At 48.0% G+C, this 21547-nt stretch overlaps 1 protein-coding gene across 1 annotated transcript in view; it reads left to right on the forward strand.

The window, feature by feature from the left end:
• Window positions 1–21547, forward strand: part of LOC120054320 (pituitary adenylate cyclase-activating polypeptide type I receptor-like) — a 74955-nt gene that overhangs the window by 17159 nt on the left and 36249 nt on the right. The window lies entirely within an intron of this gene.

Consider the following 21547-nt stretch of genomic DNA (forward strand, 5'->3'; position numbering starts at 1 on the left):
TAGTGATGGGGGAGGGTAAGGGAGCTGTAGCTGGGTAGAGGTACACTGTAGTGATGGAGGGAGAGTAAGGGAGCTGTAGCTGGATAGAGGTACACTGTAGTGATGGAGGGAGAGTAAGGGAGCTGTAGCTGGATAGAGGTACACTGTAGTGATGGAGGGAGAGTAAGGGAGCTGTAGCTGGGTAGAGGTACACTGTAGTGATGGAGGAGGGTAAGGGAGCTGTAGATGGGTAGAGGTACACAGTAGTGATGGGGGAGGGTAAGGGAGCTGTAGCTGGATAGAGGTACACTGTAGTGATGGAGGGAGGGTAAGGGAGCTGTAACTGGATAGAGGTACACTGTAGTGATGGAGGGAGGGTAAGGGAGCTGTAGCTGGGTAGAGGTACACTGTAGTGATGGAGGGAGGGTAAGGGAGCTGTAGCTGGGTAGAGGTACACTGTAGTGATGGGGGAGGGTAAGGGAGCTGTAGCTGGATAGAGGTACACTGTAGTGATGGAGGGAGGGTAAGGGAGCTGTAGCTGGATAGAGGTACACTGTAGTGATGGAGGAAGGGTAAGGGAGCTGTAGCTGGATAGAGGTACACTGTAGTGATGGAGGGAGGGTAAGGGAGCTGTAGCTGGGTAGAGGTACACTGTAGTGATGGGGGAGGGTAAGGGAGCTGTAGCTGGGTAGAGGGACACTGTAGTGATGGAGGAGGGTAAGGGAGCTGTAGCTGGGTAGAGGTACACTGTAGTGATGGAGGAGGGTAAGGGAGCTGTAGCTGGGCAGAGGTACACTGTAGTGATGGGGGAGGGTAAGGGAGCTGTAGCTGGATAGAGGTACACTGTAGTGATGGGGGAGGGTAAGGGAGCTGTAGCTGGGTAGAGGTACACTGTAGTGATTAGGGGAGGGTAAGGGAGCTGTAGCTGGATAGAGGTACACTGTAGTGATGGAGGAGGGTAAGGGATCTGTAGCTGGTTAGAGGTACACTGTAGTGATGGGGGAGGGTAAGGGAGCTGTAGCTGGGTAGAGTAAACACTGTAGTGATGGGGGAGGGTAAGGGAGCTGTAGCTGGGTAGAGGTACACTGTAGTGATGGGGGAGGGTAAGGGAGCTGTAGCTGGATAGATGTACACTGTGGTGATGGGGGAGGGTAAGGGAGCTGTAGCTGGATAGAGGTACACTGTAGTGATGGAGGAGGGTAAGGGAGCTGTAGCTGGGTAGAGGTACACTGTAGTGATGGGGGAGGGTAAGGAAGCTGTAGCTGGGTAGAGGAAACACTGTAGTGATGGGGGAGGGTAAGGGAGCTGTAGCTGGGTAGAGGTACACTGTAGTGATGGGGGAGGGTAAGGGAGCTGTAGCTGGGTAGAGGAAACACTGTAGTGATGGGGGAGGGTAAGGGAGCTGTAGCTGGGTAGAGGTACACTGTAGTGATGGGGGAGGGTAAGGGAGCTGTAGCTGGGTAGAGGTACACTGTAGTGATGGGGGAGGGTAATGGAGCTGTAGCTGGGTAGAGGTACACTGTAGTGATGGGGGAGGCTAAGGGAGCTGTAGCTGGATAGATGTACACTGTGGTGATGGGGGAGGGTAAGGGAGCTGTAGCTGGATAGAGGTACACTGTAGTGATGGAGGAGGGTAAGGGAGCTGTAGCTGGGTAGAGGTACACTGTAGTGATGGGGGAGGGTAAGGAAGCTGTAGCTGGGTAGAGGAAACACTGTAGTGATGGGGGAGGGTAAGGGAGCTGTAGCTGGGTAGAGGTACACTGTAGTGATGGGGGAGGGTAAGGGAGCTGTAGCTGGGTAGAGGAAACACTGTAGTGATGGGGGAGGGTAAGGGAGCTGTAGCTGGGTAGAGGTACACTGTAGTGATGGGGGAGGGTAAGGGAGCTGTAGCTGGGTAGAGGTACACTGTAGTGATGGGGGAGGGTAAGGGAGCTGTAGCTGGGTAGAGGAAACACTGTAGTGATGGGGGAGAGTAAGGGAGCTGTAGCTGGATAGAGGTACATTGTAGTGATGGGAGGAGGGTAAGGGAGCTGTAGCTGGATAGAGGTACATTGTAGTGATGGGGGAGGGTAGGGGAGCTGTAGCTGGGTAGAGGTACACTGTAGTGATGGGGGAGGGTAAGGGAGCTGTAGCTGGGTAGAGGTACACTGTAGTGATGGGGGAGGGTAAGGGAGCTGTAGCTGGATAGAGGTACATTGTATTAATGGAGGAGGGTAAGGGAGCTGTAGCTGGGTAGAGGTACACTGTAGTGATGGGGGAGGGTAAGGGAGCTGTAGCTGGGTAGAGGTACACTGTAGTGATGGGGGAGGGTAAGGGAGCTGTAGCTGGATAGAGGTACACTGTAGTGATGGGGGAGGGTAAGGGAGATGTAGCTGGGTAGAGGTACACTGTAGTGATGGGGGAGGGTAAGGGAGCTGTAGCTGGGTAGAGGTACACTGTAGTGATGGGGGAGGGTAAGGGAGCTGTAGCTGGATAGAGGTACACTGCAGTGATGGAGGGAGAGTAAGGGAGCTGTAGCTGGATAGAGGTACACTGTAGTGATGGAGGGAGGGTAAGGGAGCTGTAGCTGGGTAGAGGTACACTGTAGTGATGGGGGAGGGTAAGGGAGCTGTAGCTGGGTAGAGGTACACTGTAGTGATGGGGGAGGGTAAGGGAGCTGTAGCTGGGTAGAGGTACACTGTAGTGATGGGGGAGGGTAAGGGAGCTGTAGCTGGGTAGAGGAAACACTGTAGTGATGTGGGAGAGTAAGGGAGCTGTAGCTGGATAGAGGTACATTGTAGTGATGGGAGGAGGGTAAGGGAGCTTTAGCTGGATAGAGGTACATTGTAGTGATGTGGGAGGGTAGGGGAGCTGTAGCTGGGTAGAGGTACACTGTAGTGATGGGGGAGGGTAAGGGAGCTGTAGCTGGGTAGAGGTACACTGTAGTGATGGGGGAGGGTAAGGGAGCTGTAGCTGGATAGAGGTACATTGTATTAATGGAGGAGGGTAAGGGAGCTGTAGCTGGGTAGAGGTACACTGTAGTGATGGGGGAGGGTAAGGGAGCTGTAGCTGGGTAGAGGTACACTGTAGTGATGGGGGAGGGTAAGGGAGCTGTAGCTGGATAGAGGTACACTGTAGTGATGGGGGAGGGTAAGGGAGATGTAGCTGGGTAGAGGTACACTGTAGTGATGGGGGAGGGTAAGGGAGCTGTAGCTGGGTAGAGGTACACTGTAGTGATGGGGGAGGGTAAGGGAGCTGTAGCTGGATAGAGGTACACTGCAGTGATGGAGGGAGAGTAAGGGAGCTGTAGCTGGATAGAGGTACACTGTAGTGATGGAGGGGAGGGTAAAGGGAGCTGTAGCTGGTGTAGAGGTTACACTGTAGTGGATGGGGGAGGGTAAGGGAGCTGTAGCTGGGTAGAGGTACATTGTAGTGATGGGAGGAGGGTAAGGGAGCTGTAGCTGGGTAGAGGTACACTGTAGTGATGGGAGGAGGGTAAGGGAGCTGTAGCTGGGTAGAGGTGGTTGTTGGGGGTGATTAGGTGACAGCTAGACATGGTTGAGCCCAGAGTTGAACGTGGCTGAGCCCTGAAACTCTAATTAACAGCCAGCTAACGGAGGCAACAAAGACAGGAGAGGAGAGGAGGGAAGTGGAGGAGAGGAGGGAAGGGAAGGAGGAGATCAGGCTCCACGTCTACACCTTATTTATTACCATTTCACCACCTCCGCCTCAAAACCCTATTCTCGAATGATGAAGGGAGCATGAGTGAGTGAGATAGCAAAAAATAGAAACAGTGGAACTATCTACAGGGTTCTATTAAGGAAAATGTATACCCGTAATAGAAAAGCTATAATCATGAATAAAATCCAGTTCTTCTGTGTGGATATGACTGTGTGTATATACTGTGTGTGTGTGTGGTATGTGTGTGTGTGCGGCCGTGTGTCTGTATGGAGATTTGTCTTTCACACTCTGCTCTTGGCATTTGCACGGCACGTTGCCCACCATGATACCCCTGCCTCTCTGCCTTGTTTCCGCATCATCACAGTTATACTTCCACTGACATGATCTCTCTCAGAGCTGCAAGGACACGTCGGAAACCACACAACAACCACACGGCAACCAGTTAGACACAGTTGATGGTAGAGTACACTTGAAATACTGTGTGTCCTCTTTCCACTCTAAATCAAGTGTACATTGTTTCTGTATCTCTCTGCATACCTTTACTGTCCTCCCTAGCCTGATCCAACCCCATCTATCACTAGGACAGGATCACGTGAGATAGAAGGGGGAGAGGGAGCGAGAGAGAGAGATAGAAGGGGGAGAGGGAGAGAGAGAGAGGTGGAGAGAGAGAGAGATACAGATAGAAGGGGGAGAGGGAGAGAGAGAGATACAGATAGAAGGGGTAGAGGGAGAGAGAGAGAGATACAGATAGAAGGGGGAGAGGGAGAGAGCGAGAGATACAGATAGAAGGGGGAGAGGGAGAGAGAGAGAGATACAGATAGAAGGGGGAGAGGGAGAGAGAGAGAGATACAGATAGAAGGCGGAGAGAGAGATACAGATAGAAGGGGGAGAGAGAGATACAGATAGAAGGGGAGAGGGAGAGAGAGAGAGATACAGATAGAAGGGGGAGAGAGAGATACAGATAGAAGGGGGAGAGAGAGAGATACAGATAGAAGGGGGAGAGGGAGAGAGAGAGAGATACAGATAGAAGGGGGAGAGGGAGAGAGAGAGAGATACAGATAGAAGGCGGAGAGAGAGATACAGATAGAAGGGGGAGAGAGAGATACAGATAGAAGGGGGAGAGAGAGATACAGATAGAAGGGGGAGAGAGAGAGATACAGATAGAAGGGGGAGAGAGAGATACAGATAGAAGGGGGAGAGAGTGAGATACAGATAGAAGGGGGAGAAAGAGAGATACAGATAGAGGGGGGAGAGAGAGATACAGATAGAAGGGGGAGAGAGAGAGATATACAGATAGAAGGGGGAGAGAGAGAGATACAGATAGAAGGGGGAGAGAGAGATACAGATAGAAGGGGGAGAGAGAGAGATACAGATAGAAGGGGGAGAGAGAGATACAGATAGAAGGGGGAGAGAGAGAGATACAGATAGAAGGGGGAGAGAGATACAGATAGAAGGGGGAGAGAGATACAGAGAGAAACAGAGGGATGGAGAGAGATACAGGGAAATGGAAAAGAGGCATAAGAGACCAGTCTAAATATTAAGGTCTCCTTCAACATATTGCCAAATCAATCAGATCCACTACACAAGCTGTCTGGTTTCCTCAAACTCGCTTCCTTACTTGTAGCTAACGGGCCTTAGTGTTTATGCTATCATCATGCTATGCTATTGGTGTGGTAGACAAGGCAAGACTTGTCCTGACTACTTTACATTTACATTTACATTTAAGTCATTTAGCAGACGCTCTTATCCAGAGCGACTTACAAATTGGTGCATTCACTTTATGATATCCAGTGGAACAGCCACTTTACAATAGTGCATCTAAATCTTTTAAGGGGGGGGGGGGGGGGGGGGGGGGGGTTAGAAGGATTACTTTATCCTATCCTAGGTATTCCTTAAAGAGGTGGGGTTTCAGGTGTCTCCGGAAGGTGGTGATTGACTCCGCTGTCCTGGCGTCGTGAGGGAGTTTGTTCCACCATTGGGGTGCCAGAGCAGCGAACAGTTTTGACTGGGCTGAGCGGGAACTGTACTTCCTCAGAGGTAGGGAGGCGAGCAGGCCAGAGGTGGATGAACGCAGTGCCCTTGTTTGGGTGTAGGGCCTGATCAGAGCCTGAAGGTACGGAGGTGCCGTTCCCCTCACAGCTCCGTAAGCAAGCACCATGGTCTTGTAGCGGATGCGAGCTTCAACTGGAAGCCAGTGGAGAGAGCGGAGGAGCGGGGTGACGTGAGAGAACTTGGGAAGGTTGAACACCAGACGGGCTGCGGCGTTCTGGATGAGTTGTAGGGGTTTAATGGCACAGGCAGGGAGCCCAGCCAACAGCGAGTTGCAGTAATCCAGACGGGAGATGACAAGTGCCTGGATTAGGACCTGCGCCGCTTCCTGTGTGAGGCAGGGTCGTACTCTGCGGATGTTGTAGAGCATGAACCTACAGGAACGGGCCACCGCCTTGATGTTAGTACTTCTAGGTACACAATATCTGGGGTAACACTTTATTTGGTTAGTCCCATTTAGATGGTTTGTAGATGTTCAGTAGACGTTCAATAACTGTCAACAAGATTTTAACTATCTACTAACCCTAACCCTAGCGATAACCCTAACCGTAACCCTCATCCTAACCCTAAACTTAACCCTTACCTTATCCCTTATTCTAAACCTAACCCTAACCGTAACCTTTGCAAGTAGTTACTTATCAACCATGGTTTGGAACTGGTTTAGGGAACAGAACCGAAAAGCGGAAAATAATGCAATTTTTCAAGGAACAGAAACAGATCCTGGAATAAAAGTGATCCATACTGTTCCAAAACAGAACCATTATTTTTAAATCAAATCAAATTCCAATTTTATTTGTCACATACACATGGTTAGCAGATGTTAATGCGAGTGTAGCGAAATGCTTGTGCTTCTTGCTCCGACAGTGCAGTAATATCTAACAAGTAATCTAACAATTCCCCACCAACTACCTAATACACACAAATCTAAAGGGGTGAATGAGAATATGTACATGTAAGTATATGGATGAGCGATGGCCGAGCGGCATAGGCAAGGTGCAATAGATGGTATAAAATACAGTATATACATGTGATATGAGTAATGTAAGATATGTAAACATTATTAAAGTGCCATTATTTAGAGTGCATTGTATAAAGTGACTAGTGATCCATTTATTAAAGTGGCCAGTGGTTGGGTCTCAGTGTAGGCAGCAGCCTTTCTGAGTTAGTCATTGCTGTTTAGCAGTCTGATGGCCTTGAGATAGAAGCTGTTTTTCAGTCTCTCGGTCCCAGCTTTGATGCACCTGTACTGACCTCGCCTTCTGGATGGTAGCAGTGTGAACAGGCAGTGGCTCGGGTGGTTGATGTTCTTGATGATCTTTTTGGCCTTCCTGTAACATCGGGTGCTGTAGGTGTCATGGAGGTCAGGTAGGTGATGGAGCCTTGTGGTTGAGGGCAGTGCAGTTGCTGTACCAGGCTGTGATACAACCACATTAGGATGCTCTCGATTGTGCATCTGTAAAAGTTTGTCAGGGTTTTGGATGACAAGCCAAATTTCTTCAGCCTCCTGACGTTGAAGAGGCGCTGTTGCGCCTTCTTCACCACACTGTCTGTGTGAGTGGACCATTTCTGGTTGTCTGTGATGTGTACGCCGAGGAACTTAAAACTTTCCACCTTCTCCACTGCTGTCCCTTCGATGTGGATAGGGGGGTGCTCCCTCTGCTGTTTCCTGAAGTCCACGATCATCTCCTTTGTTTTGTTGACGTTGAGTAAGAGGTTGTTTTCCTGACACCACACTCCGAGGGCCCTCACCTCCTCCCTGTAGGCTGTCTCGTTGTTGTTGGTAATCAAGCCCACCACTGTTGTGTCGTCTGCAAACTTGATGATTGAGTTGGAGGCGTGCATGGCCACACAGTCGTGGGTGAACAGGGAGTACAGGAGAGGGCTGAACACGCACCCTTGTGGGGCCCCAGTGGTGCGGGTCAGTGAAGTGGAGATGTTGTTTCCAACCTTCACCACCTGGGGGCGGCCCGTCAGAAAGTCCAGGACCCAATTGCACAGGGCCGAGTTGAGACCCAGGGCCTCCAGCTTGATGATGAGCTTGAAGGGTACTATGGTGTTGAATGCTGAGCTGTAGTCAATGAACAGCATTCTTACATAGGTATTCCTTTTGTCCAGATGGGATAGGGCAGTGTGCAGTGTGAAAGAAGGTGTTTAGTTTGTCTGGAAGTGTGACATCGGTGTCCGTGACTTGGCTGGATTTATTTTTGTAGTCCGTGATTTCCTGTAGACCCTGCCACATACGTCTTGTGTCTGAGCCGTTGAATTGCAACTCCACCTTGTCCCTGTACCGGCATTTCGCTTGTTTGATTGCCTTGCGGAGGGCATAGCTACCCTTTTTATATTCAGACATATTTCCAGACCTCTTTCCATGGTTAAATGCGATGGATCGCACTTTCAGTTTTGCGCGAATGCCGCCATCCATCCACAGTTTCTGGTTAGGGTAGGTTTTAATAGTCACAGTGGGTACAACACCTCCAATGCACTTCTTTATAAACACACTCACTGAGTCAGCGTATAGGTCGATGTTGTTCTCTGAGGCTGACCGGAACATATTCCAGTCCTCGTGATCAAAAACATCTTGAAGCGTGGCTCGTCACTGGTACATCCTGTTTGAGTTTTTGCCTATAAGAAGGAGGAAGATGGTGTCATGGTCGGATTTGCCGAAGGGAGGTCAGGGAGGGCTTTATATGCATCGCGGAAGTTAGAGTAGCAGTGGTCGAGGGTATTGCGCATGCGGGTAGCGCAATCACTATGTTGGAAGAATTTAGGTAGGCTTGTTCTCAAATTTGCTTTGTTAAAATCCCCAGCTACAATAAATGCAGCCTCAGGATGTATGGTTTCCAGTTTGCATATAATCCAGTGAAGTTCCTTGATGGCCATCTTGGTGTCTACTTGAGGGGGAATGTACACAGCTGTGACTATAACTGACGAGAATTCTCTTGGTAGGTAAAATGGCCGGCACTTGATTGTAAGGAATTCTAGAATGGGTGAGCAGAAAGACTTGAGTTCCTGTATGTTTTTATGATTACACCATGAGTCGTTGATCATAAAGCATACACCCCCACCCTTCCTTTTCCCAGAGAGGTGTTTATCTCTGTCGGCGCGATGCATGAATCCGACAACATATCCTGAGAGAGCCATGTTTCTGTGAAACAGAGGATGTTACAATCACCGATGTCTCTCTGGAAGGCAACCCTTGCTCGAATTTCGTCTACCTTGATGTCAAGAGACTGGACATTGGCTAGTAGTATACTCGGGAGCGGTGGGCGATGTGCACGTCTACGGGGCCTGGCCAGGTGGCAGCTTTGTCTGCCCCTTCTGCGGCATCGTTGTTTTGGATCGCCTACGAGAATTAGCTCCATTGTCCCTGGTGGTGGTCCGAACAGAGGATCCACTTTGGGAAAGTCGTATTCCTGGTCGTAATGTTGGTAAATTGACGTTGCTCTTATATCCAATAGTTCTTCCCGGCTGTATGTAATAAAACTTAAGATTTCCTGGGGTAACAATGTAAGAAATAACACATAAAAAAACAAAATACTCTATAGTTTCGAAGCTAGCATGGGAACTAGTTAATAACGTTGTTTTAGGATACAGGAATGTTTTTCTAGTCACACAAAAATAAACGCAACAAAGCGCCTATGCAAAGCCCTGATGTTGTCACTCAATAACTTATTCCAGTGTCTGCCTGTAAGCTGAAAATCTTTGCCAGTGCGTGTTTAGGTTACCTGCCCCTCCCCTCTCTGAACCATAGGCTACTGTACTGACGTTACCATAGGCTACTGTACTGACGTTACCATAGGCTACTGTACTGACGTTACCATAGGCTACTGTACTGACGTTACCATAGGCTACTGTACTGACGTTACCATAGGCTACTGTACTGACGTTACAATAGGCTACTGTACTGACATTACGATAGGCTACTGTACTGACGTTACGATAGGCTACTGTACTGACGTTACCATAGGCTACTGTACTGACGTTACCATAAGCTACTGTACTGACGTTACCATAGACTACTGTACTGACGTTACCATAGGCTACTGTACTGTTGTTACGATAGGCTACTGTACTGACGTTACGATAGGCTACTGTACTGACGTTACGATAGGCTACTGTACTAACGTTACGATAGGCTACTATACTGACGTTACCATAGGCTACTGTACTGACGTTACCATAGGCTACTGTACTGACGTTACCATAGGCTACTGTACTGACGTTACAATAGGCTACTGTACTGACATTACGATAGGCTACTGTACTGACGTTACGATAGGCTACTGTACTGACGTTAACATAGGCTACTGTACTGACGTTACCATAGGCTACTGTACTGACGTTACGATAGGCTACTGTACTGACGTTACCATAGGCTACTGTACTGACGTTACAATAGGCTACTGTACTGACGTTACCATAGGCTACTGTACTGACGTTACGATAGGCTACTGTACTGACGTTACCATAGGCTACTGTACTGACGTTACAATAGGCTACTGTACTGACATTACGATAGGCTACTGTACTGACGTTACGATAGGCTACTGTACTGACGTTAACATAGGCTACTGTACTGACGTTACCATAGGCTACTGTACTGACGTTACGATAGGCTACTGTACTGACGTTACCATAGGCTACTGTACTGACGTTACCATAGGCTACTGTACTGACGTTACCATAGGCTACTGTACTGACGTTACCATAGTCTACTGTACTGATGTTACCATAGACTACTGTACTGACGTTACCATAGACTACTGTGCTGACATTACCATAGGCTACTGTACTGACGTTACCATAGGCTACTGTACTGACATTACCATAGGCTACTGTACTGACGTTACCATAGGCTACTGTACTGACGTTACCATAGGCTACTGTACTGACGTTACGATAGGCTACCGTACTGACGTTACGATAGGCTACTGTACTGACGTTACCATAGGCTACTGTACTGACGTTACCATAGGCTACCGTACTGACGTTACGATAGGCTACTGTACTGACGTTACCATAGGCTACTGTACTGACGTTACGATAGGCTACTGTACTGACGTTACCATAGGCTACTGTACTGACGTTACCATAGGCTACTGTACTGACGTTACGATAGGCTACTGTACTGACGTTACCATAGGCTACTGTACTGACGTTACCATAGGCTACTGTACTGACGTTACGATAGGCTACTGTACTGACATTACCATAGGCTACTGTACTGACGTTGCCATAGGCTACTGTACTGACGTTACCATAGGCTACTGTACTGACATTATCATAGGCTACTGTACTGACGTTACCATAGGCTACTGTACTGACGTTACCATAGGCTACTGTGCTGACATTACCATAGGCTACTGTACTGACGTTACCATAGGCTACTGTACTGACATTACCATAGGCTACTGTACTGACGTTACCATAGGCTACTGTACTGACGTTACCATAGGCTACTGTACTGACATTACGATAGGCTACCGTACTGACGTTACGATAGGCTACTGTACTGACGTTACCATAGGCTACTGTACTGACGTTACGATAGGCTACCGTACTGACGTTACCATAGGCTACTGTACTGACGTTACCATAGGCTACTGTACTGACGTTACCATAGGCTACCGTACTGACGTTACCATAGGCTACTGTACTGACGTTACCATAGGCTACTGTACTGACGTTACCATAGGCTACCGTACTGACATTACCATAGGCTACCGTACTGACGTTACCATAGGCTACTGTACTGACGTTACCATAGGCTACTGTACTGACGTTACCATAGGCTACTGTACTGACGTTACCATAGGCTACTGTACTGACGTTACCATAGACTACTGTACTGACGTTACCATAGGCTACTGTACTGACGTTACCATAGGCTACTGTACTGACGTTACCATAGGCTACTGTACTGACGTTACCATAGGCTACTGTACTGACGTTACCATAGGCTACTGTACTGACGTTGCCATAGGCTACTGTACTGACGTTACAGACTACTGTACTGACGTTACCATAGGCTACTGTACTGACGTTACCATAGGCTACTGTACTGACGTTACGATAGGCTACTGTACTGACGTTACCATAGGCTACTGTACTGACGTTACCATAGGCTACTGTACTGACGTTACGATAGGCTACTGTACTGACGTTACCATAGGCTACTGTACTGACGTTACCATAGGCTACTGTACTGACGTTACGATAGGCTACTGTACTGACATTACCATAGGCTACTGTACTGACGTTGCCATAGGCTACTGTACTGACGTTACCATAGGCTACTGTACTGACATTACCATAGGCTACTGTACTGACGTTACCATAGGCTACTGTACTGACGTTACCATAGGCTACTGTGCTGACATTACCATAGGCTACTGTACTGACGTTACCATAGGCTACTGTACTGACATTACCATAGGCTACTGTACTGACGTTACCATAGGCTACTGTACTGACGTTACCATAGGCTACTGTACTGACATTACCATAGGCTACCGTACTGACATTACCATAGGCTACTGTACTGACGTTACCATAGGCTACTGTACTGACATTACCATAGGCTACTGTACTGACGTTACCATAGGCTACTGTACTGACGTTACCATAGGCTACTGTACTGACGTTACCATAGACTACTGTACTGACGTTACCATAGGCTACTGTACTGACGTTACCATAGGCTACTGTACTGACGTTACCATAGGCTACTGTACTGACGTTACCATAGGCTACTGTACTGACGTTGCCATAGGCTACTGTACTGACGTTACCATAGACTACTGTACTGACGTTACCATAGGCTACTGTACTGACGTTACCATAGGCTACTGTACTGACGTTACCATAGGCTACTGTACTGACGTTACCATAGGCTACTGTACTGACGTTACCATAGGCTACTGTACTGACGTTACCATAGACTACTGTACTGACGTTACCATAGGCTACTGTACTGACGTTACCATAGGCTACTGTACTGACATTACGATAGGCTACCGTACTGACGTTACCATAGGCTACTGTACTGACGTTAAAAGCTTGATTCAGAAGATAGGGAGAGATTTTTTATTAGCTAGAGAAGAAGGGATGAACTTTTTCAATGCTAGTTAAGGATACCATAGGCTTAGTTATCACGTTTCATGTTGGATTGATTTACTGCAAAAAAGGTATGATTTGTTTTTTATTCTGGTGCCGCTTTGCACACACAAGCTTGTCAGCTATCTAGCTCAAAGGACATTCAAAGTTCCTCCATAGAAGCGACTCCTCCTAGGTATAATTCTGTGGAACTAATTCATATAATGCATAACAAGATGCCCAGCGTTTCAAGCCTCCTTCTCAACCCTTTCAAGCCTCCTTCAAGCCTCCTTCTCTCTCTCTCTCTCTCCCCCCCCCCCCCCCCCACCCGTAAAAAAAATTAATGATAGGGGTTAGATCAGATTTAATATTACAGATAAATTGTGGCTTCCATCATTGTAATTGTCTGCATCATTTCCATAGGCTACAATTGTTTATCCATCACGCATGTAAACAACTAGCTTGCCTGCTCAATCATCACTGATTGGTGAAATAATTTAACGAGCGTTAAAAAAGGAACAGAAAGGAATGATATAAACCTGTACTTTTTGGGGTTTAAACCGATTCCGAACTTTATTTTGCTGGTCGGCACAGTGGAACAGAACTAAAAAATTGTGGTTCGAAACTATTGGAATTATTTTGGGGTTCCAACACGTTATTCACATATAGCTTGTTGATAGTATGACCATCTGTACAGCATCTATATGGTACGATCCAAATAAAGTGTGACCGTATCTTGCCCCCCCCCCTTTCCCTCTCTCCATCATCTCTTTTGTTTCCCTCCCTTCTGACCAGATGACAACTACAATACAGCATATTGTATCACATCATGTCCTTTCTGGAATGCAATCAGTGCAGAGATATCATATATCCAGACTGAACGTTTAGAGGGAACAATATTGTAAACAGCATTACAACAAAACCGAGAGCTATCTGTGTATGAGAAATTGAGAAATGGAAGACAAGTGCAGCCACTAAACATCTGAAAGTGAGGCCCGAGGGGAAGAGTGAAGGTCAGAGAGGAGTGAGAGAAGGAAAGATTGAAAAAAAGAAGCGCACACACTTAGCTCTTTCCCCAATCTAATTCCAGCCCTCTCACAAACCAGATCAGGTGTGTACCTCTGACAATACAAACCATGTCCCTGTATTTGTACCGCCCCTCACGGGGATCATAAACTCACATAAATGTTCAGCTGATGGATTCCTGGGTCTCTGAGGTATGGGTGGTCTGGGTGATGTAATAGTGTACACAGGTCACCATGTGACCAGACTTTGGCCTTTAAAATAAGAAGGAACAGACTGTAGTCGAATACCCTGCCTCAGCCACTAACGGTTAAGCTATGTACTATATACATATACATTTACTATAAGATAAGTATCTCAGCAGTCTTGGAGTCTCCCCATAGATTTTATATAGTATGTGATGTTGTAAATCCGATGGTGATGGTAAGATATCTACTGTATAGTAAAGCTGTCACTATCACCTGTAAGTAATGGTCTCCTCCCTACAGGAGACACTGTATAATCTATAATCACTGGTACTAAACACAGATACAGGCTTGGAAATACTGTATCCACCCAACCTTACATGTGAAGTCTTCATGCTTCTTCCTCTCTGAGAAGGAGTCAGAGAAGAAGAGAGAGAGACTGATAGTATCATGACACAAGGCGAGACCCAAATGCAGACACAGGATGGTTGGAGTCTTACAATATTTATTAATCCAATACGGTAAGGCAAAATAATGGTCGTGGACAGGCAAAAGGGTCAAAACCAGTTCAGAGTCCAAAAGGTACCAAAGTGCAAGCAGGATCAAGGTCAGGGCTGGTAGGATGATCTGGCAGGCGGGAAAGAAGTCCAGAGTCAGGCAGGGGTCAAAACTGGGAAGACTATCAAAAAGAGAATAGCAAAAGGAGTACGGGAAAAATACGCCGGTTGACTTGACTAACATACAAGACGAACTGGCACAGAGAGACAGGAAACACAGGGATAAATACACTGGGGAAAACAAGATGAACTGGCACAGAGAGACAGGAAACACAGGGATAAATACACTGGGGAAAACAAGATGACCTGGAACAGAGAGACAGGAAACACAGGGATAAATACACTGGGGAAAACAAGATGACCTGGAACAGAGAGACAGGAAACACAGGGATAAATACACTGGGGAAAACAAGATGACCTGGAACAGAGAGACAGGAAACACAGGGATAAATACACTGGGGAAAACAAGATGAACTGGCACAGAGAGACAGGAAACACAGGGATAAATACACTGGGGAAAACAAGACGAACTGGCACAGAGAGACAGGAAACACAGGGATAAATACACTGGGGAAAACAAGCGACACCTGGGGGGGTGGAGACAATAACAGGAACAGGTGAAACAGATCAGGGCGTGACAGATAGGGAAAGACAGGGAGAGAGAGAGAGAGAGGCAGAGAGAGAGAGAGAGACTGAGAGGGAGAGAGATGGAGAGAAAGGCAGAGAGAGACTGAGAGGGAGAGAGATGGAGAGAGAGGCAGAGAGAGACTGAGAGGGAGAGAGATGGAGAGAGAGACATAGGGAGAGAGAGAAACTGAGAGGGAGAGAGAGAGGGAGAGAGAGAGGGAGAGAGAGACTGAGAGGGAGAGAGAGACTGAGAGAGAGGGAGAGAGAGACTGAGAGAGAGGGAGAGAGAGAGGGAGAGAGAGACTGAGAGGGAGAGAGAGGGAGAGAGAGACTGAGAGAGAGGGAGAGAGAGAGAGAGAGAGAGAGAGAGAGAGAGAGAGAGAGAGAGAGAAAGAGAAAAAGAGAAAGTATCACTTTATTCGTCTAAAGATTTGATTTGAAATTTGCTTTGATTTATTTGTCTATCCCTCCATCCTCCTCCACTGATACAGAGCAGAGTGCTAATAGCACTGATTACACAAGCGACCAACAGAGTATCACACACACATACACACACGCACACGCACACGCACACACACACACACACACACACACACACACACACACACACACACACACACACACACACACACACACACACACACACACACACACACACACACACACACACACACACACACACACACACACACACACGGCACACACAGAATAGCATGATCCCCTTTCACAAAACATTATTGTATACAGACAGGCTGAGTGCCTTTTCATTACAGTAGGTGGGGTGCAATTAGCACAATGCTAAATATCTGGCTTATTAGAACACGAGGAGGTCCTCAATCCAGCCTAAAGTAGAAATAGCACAAGGCAGCAGCATGCTATCCACAGTATTCTCTAAGGTTTTAGTCCGGAAATGGCACCAGCATGTCATGTTCTTGTCTTGTTGCAATACACAAGTCAGGGTGACCCATATAATGAGAAATTAGGATCTCCATGAGGTGACCAGACCAGGTTTTAAAACAATATATTAGGCCAGTTGGATCCTCTGCATGACAAACAGACATGACTCTTCAAAACCATGAAATACTGTATGTTACATCAGTCAGAAAGTGTTGTGACATCACAGCTGTGGCAACTGGTCCTGAAAAGAACTCCCCAAAAGCTATACAGTGTTTTATTATGAATGAGATGTGAAGTCGTCCGTCTTTGAGCCTGTTTTAATTGACGACAGGCTGCAGGCCTTTGATGTAGAGACTGTAGAGAGAGAGAGAGAGAGGGAGAGAGAGAGAGAGAGGGAGAGAGGGAGAGAGAGAGAGTTGATCCTCTCTCATTAGTGATCTCTTCCATATACCTCCTCTGGTTTGGAGCAACTATAGACCCACAAGGACAGCTCCTGACAGCCATGTGAGGGGAATAACAGACAGAGACATATGTGTAAGCAGCGGTCAAGGGACAGAGCTTCAAACATCACCAACTGTTTTCAGGGCCTTAGGAAAAGCTTTTTTACTCAGTTGATGACTTACTGAGCTAGTGCCTGAGAAAGAGACCCCCTGGTTCGCTGGAGTTCTGCTCAATAGAAAGGATAAATAAACACACAAGTTGTATAGAATTGTGAAGGTTAACAAAACACATTAAAGAAGACATTTGTTTGTATCATTCAGATAACAATGTTGGCTGCCTTTCAACAACAGTGAAAGGGTTCTGAAACAGAGAAAGAGAGAGGAAGATAGAGGGAAATATAGAAAGACGAGCCAGAAACCTCCCAGTGTTCATAACCATTCTGAATAGATTATCTGGTCTTGTAGACCTCCCACTAATACCAGGCGTCTCCTGCTGCCTACTCAATCAGAATTACACTGATGTCTATAATCAGTAGCACAGACTCGTATCTGCTTGTCTTCTCATTTAAACAGATGAATGCATCACATTCATGTCCCTCTCTAACCCTAGGCCTAGATTTAGTACAGTTACTGTAACAGGTACCGTAATCTCACTTTTTGTATGCTGTTCATTATTTTCCTAGAGGCTCCCACACCGGCCCATTTTCTTCCTAGAGGCCCCCACACCGGCCCATTTTCTTCCTAGAGGCCCCCACACCGGCCCATTTTCTTCCTAGAGGCCCCCACACTGTCCCATTTTCTTCCTAGGGGCCCCCACACCGGCCCATTTTCTTCCTAGAGGCCCCCACAACAGCCCATTTTCTTCCTAGAGGCCCCCACACCGGCCCATTTTCTTCCTAGAGGCCCCCACACTGTCCCATTTTCTTCCTAGGGGCCCCCACACCGGCCCATTTTCTTCCTAGAGGCCCCCACAACAGCCCATTTTCTTCCTAGAGGCCCCCACAACAGCCCATTTTCTTCCTAGAGGCCCCCACACCGGCCCATTTTCTTCCTAGAGGCCCCCACACTGTCCCATTTTCTTCCTAGGGGCCCCCACAACAGCCCATTTTCTTCCTAGAGGCCCCCACACTGTCCCATTTTCTTCCTAGAGGCCCCCACAACAGCCCATTTTCTTCCTAGAGGCCCCCACACTGTCCCATTTTCTTCCTAGGGGCCCCCATAACAGCCCATTTTCTTCCTAGGGGCCCCCACAACAGCCCATTTTCTTCCTAGAGGCCCCCACAACAGCCCATTTTCTTCCTAGAGGCCCCCACACCGACCCATTTTCTTCCTAGAGGCCCCCACAACAGCCCATTTTCTTCCTAGAGGCCCCCACAACAGCCCATTTTCTTCCTAGAGGCCCCCACAACAGCCCATTTTCTTCCTAGAGGCCCCCACAACAGCCCATTTTCTTCCTAGAGGCCCCCACACCGGCCCATTTTCTTCCTAGAGGCCCCCACACCGGCCCATTTTCTTCCTAGAGGCCCCCACACCGGCCCATTTTCTTCCTAGAGGCTCCCACACCGGCCCATTTTCTTCCTAGAGGCCCCCACACTGTCCCATTTTCTTCCTAGGGGCCCCCACACCGGCCCATTTTCTTCCTAGAGGCCCCCACAACAGCCCATTTTCTTCCTAGAGGCCCCCACACCGGCCCATTTTCTTCTTAGAGGCCCCCACACTGTCCCATTTTCTTCCTAGGGGCCCCCACACCGGCTCATTTTCTTCCTAGAGGCCCCCACAACAGCCCATTTTCTTCCTAGAGGCCCCCACAACAGCCCATTTTCTTCCTAGAGGCCCCCACACCGGCCCATTTTCTTCCTAGAGGCCCCCACACTGTCCCATTGTCTTCCTAGGGGCCCCCACAACAGCCCATTTTCTTCCTAGAGGCCCCCACACTGTCCCATTTTCTTCCTAGAGGCCCCCACACCGGCCCATTTTCTTCCTAGAGGCCCCCACACTGTCCCATTTTCTTCCTAGGGGCCCCCACAACAGCCCATTTTCTTCCTAGAGGCCCCCACACTGTCCCATTTTCTTCCTAGAGGCCCCCACAACAGCCCATTTTCTTCCTAGAGGCCCCCACACTGTCCCATTTTCTTCCTAGGGGCCCCCATAACAGCCCATTTTCTTCCTAGGGGCCCCCACAACAGCCCATTTTCTTCCTAGAGGCCCCCACAACAGCCCATTTTCTTCCTAGAGGCCCCCACACCGACCCATTTTCTTCCTAGAGGCCCCCACAACAGCCCATTTTCTTCCTAGAGGCCCCCACAACAGCCCATTTTCTTCCTAGAGGCCCCCACAACAGCCCATTTTCTTCCTAGAGGCCCCCACAACAGCCCATTTTCTTCCTAGAGGCCCCCACAACAGCCCATTTTCTTCCTAGAGGCCCCCACACCGGCCCATTTTCTTCCTAGAGGCCCCCACACCGGCCCATTTTCTTCCTAGAGGCCCCCACACCGGCCCATTTTCTTCCTAGAGGCTCCCACACCGGCCCATTTTCTTCCTAGAGGCCCCCACACTGTCCCATTTTCTTCCTAGGGGCCCCCACACCGGCCCATTTTCTTCCTAGAGGCCCCCACACCGGCCCATTTTCTTCCTAGAGGCCCCCACACTGTCCCATTTTCTTCCTAGGGGCCCCCACACCGGCTCATTTTCTTCCTAGAGGCCCCCACAACAGCCCATTTTCTTCCTAGAGGCCCCCACAACAGCCCATTTTCTTCCTAGAGGCCCCCACACCGGCCCATTTTCTTCCTAGAGGCCCCCACACTGTCCCATTTTCTTCCTAGGGGCCCCCACAACAGCCCATTTTCTTCCTAGAGGCCCCCACACTGTCCCATTTTCTTCCTAGAGGCCCCCACACTGTCCCATTTTCTTCCTAGGGGCCCCCATAACAGCCCATTTTCTTCCTAGGGGCCCCCACAACAGCCCATTTTCTTCCTAGAGGCCCCCACAACAGCCCATTTTCTTCCTAGAGGCCCCCACACCGACCCATTTTCTTCCTAGAGGCCCCCACAACAGCCCATTGTCTTCCTAGAGGCCCCCACAACAGCCCATTTTCTTCCTAGAGGCCCCCACAACAGCCCATTTTCTTCCTAGAGGCCCCCACAACAGCCCATTTTCTTCCTAGAGGCCCCCACAACAGCCCATTTTTATCCAAATAATGATCATTTTGTGGGTAGGCCCACTGGGATAAAAATGGACCAGCCCATCGCTTGTGTGGCTCAGATGGTAGAGCATGGTGTTTGCAACACTAGGGTTGTGTGTTCTATTCCCACTGGGGACAGGTATGAAAATGTATGCACTCATTACTGTAAGTTGCTCTGGATAAGAATGTCTGCTAAATGACAGATGTACATTTCCCAGAAATGCAGTTCATTTTTTGATCATTGAAAAGCAATGAACATGAGAGAGTACACAGCACAGTGCACATTCAGTCAAGTGTCTTCTCACCTTAGTTGTTCATGAATGACAACCCACAAGTGACCAGCTATGTAGAGGGGATACTTCCAAGAGAGCTACTCTATTTTTGTGGGTATGAATTATAAGTGAGTGCAACAGAGAAACAATTATCAGGGATAACCTCACTCCTCCACCCTCCACCCTCTATCCCTCTACCCTCTATCCCTCCACCAACACCCCCCCGTGCTCTCATTATACTATCAACAGTCTATACTTTATATTCTCTCTCTCTCTCTCTCTCTCTCTCTCTCTCTCTCTCTCTCTCTCTCTCTCTCTCTCTCTCTCTCTCTCTCTCTCTCTCTCTCTCTCTCCTGCCACACACATAGGCATACAGAGGATCATCTTCCTCCTCCCTGATCTTGACCTCTTTGGTCTCCATTAAACTGTATCTAAGAAATGGCAGAAGTAGATGGAATGGCAATAGTCTATTCAACTTTGACCATTACATTGTGTTACTGGCTACAGATTTGACAAACTAATTAGCCTTTTCAATTACCTTTCAGGCCTTATTCATTATAAAAAATGTTTCTATAAGTGTTCTGTTCTCAAAAGAGAAGTCTATGCAACATTAACCTATTAATAACAGTTCTGTAGCAATGAAGTTTGTAGTAGGCTATATGCCCAATACGTTATCACTGCATATCTGCTATGCTTGAATTTCCCTGCCAATGTTGTTCTTCTCATTTTGAAATTATATAACAAAAAATGTTATACTTGTAAAATGATCACACTTGTAATAGATCACTTGTTGAATTACTTTTCAGGCACAGCTGAGTAAGAATAATAATTAACCATTTTTATTAATTTACTGGACTGATCTGATGGTCAGTTTGAGAGAAGGGAGAGAGCAGGGGTGAGGCTGCCTCTCAACCGACTCACAGTCTCTCCGCTCTCCCTCCCTTCGCTCTCCCTCTCTCCGCTCTCCCTCCCTTCGCTCTCCCTCCCTTCGCTCTCCCTCTCTCCGCTCTCCCTCCCTTCGCTCTCCCTCCCTTCGCTCTCCCTCTCTCCGCTCTCCCTCCCTTCGCTCTCCCTCCCTTCGCTCTCCCTCCCTTCGCTCTCCCTCCCTTTGCTTTCCCTCCCTTCGCTCTCCCTCTCTTTGCTCTCCCTCCCTTCGCTCTCCCTCCCTTCGCTCTCCCTCCCTCCGCATAGAAAAGCGGACACTGTCTTCCAGCTGACAGCGAAATTCAAGTCGCACTGCATTATTTCTGCCTCATTCACCAATTCATGTTGTTAATCCGATGTCCAGATAAAGTTAAATATTCCTCAATATAAAAAAGACAAGCACCTAATAATAACATCACAACATGGAAACACTTTGCTATAGGTTACTCATTCATTGCAGCTGATTGTAGCTCATTTTATGGCTTATAAAAGTGTTGAACAATGTGTTGGCGGTACTGAAAACAATTTTCATGAACTTACTCATAAAAACAGCAGTGCTTTGCTGTATTCGTTCAGTCTCTCTCTAGTCATGGTTTAAAAAAAGCTGAAATCTCACGGTATCAACTTTGCTGTGCGATCAAGCCTTATTTTTACAGTC

Source organism: Salvelinus namaycush, chromosome 10, assembly GCF_016432855.1.
Source record: "Salvelinus namaycush isolate Seneca chromosome 10, SaNama_1.0, whole genome shotgun sequence".
Taxonomy (NCBI): Eukaryota; Metazoa; Chordata; class Actinopteri; order Salmoniformes; family Salmonidae; genus Salvelinus; species Salvelinus namaycush.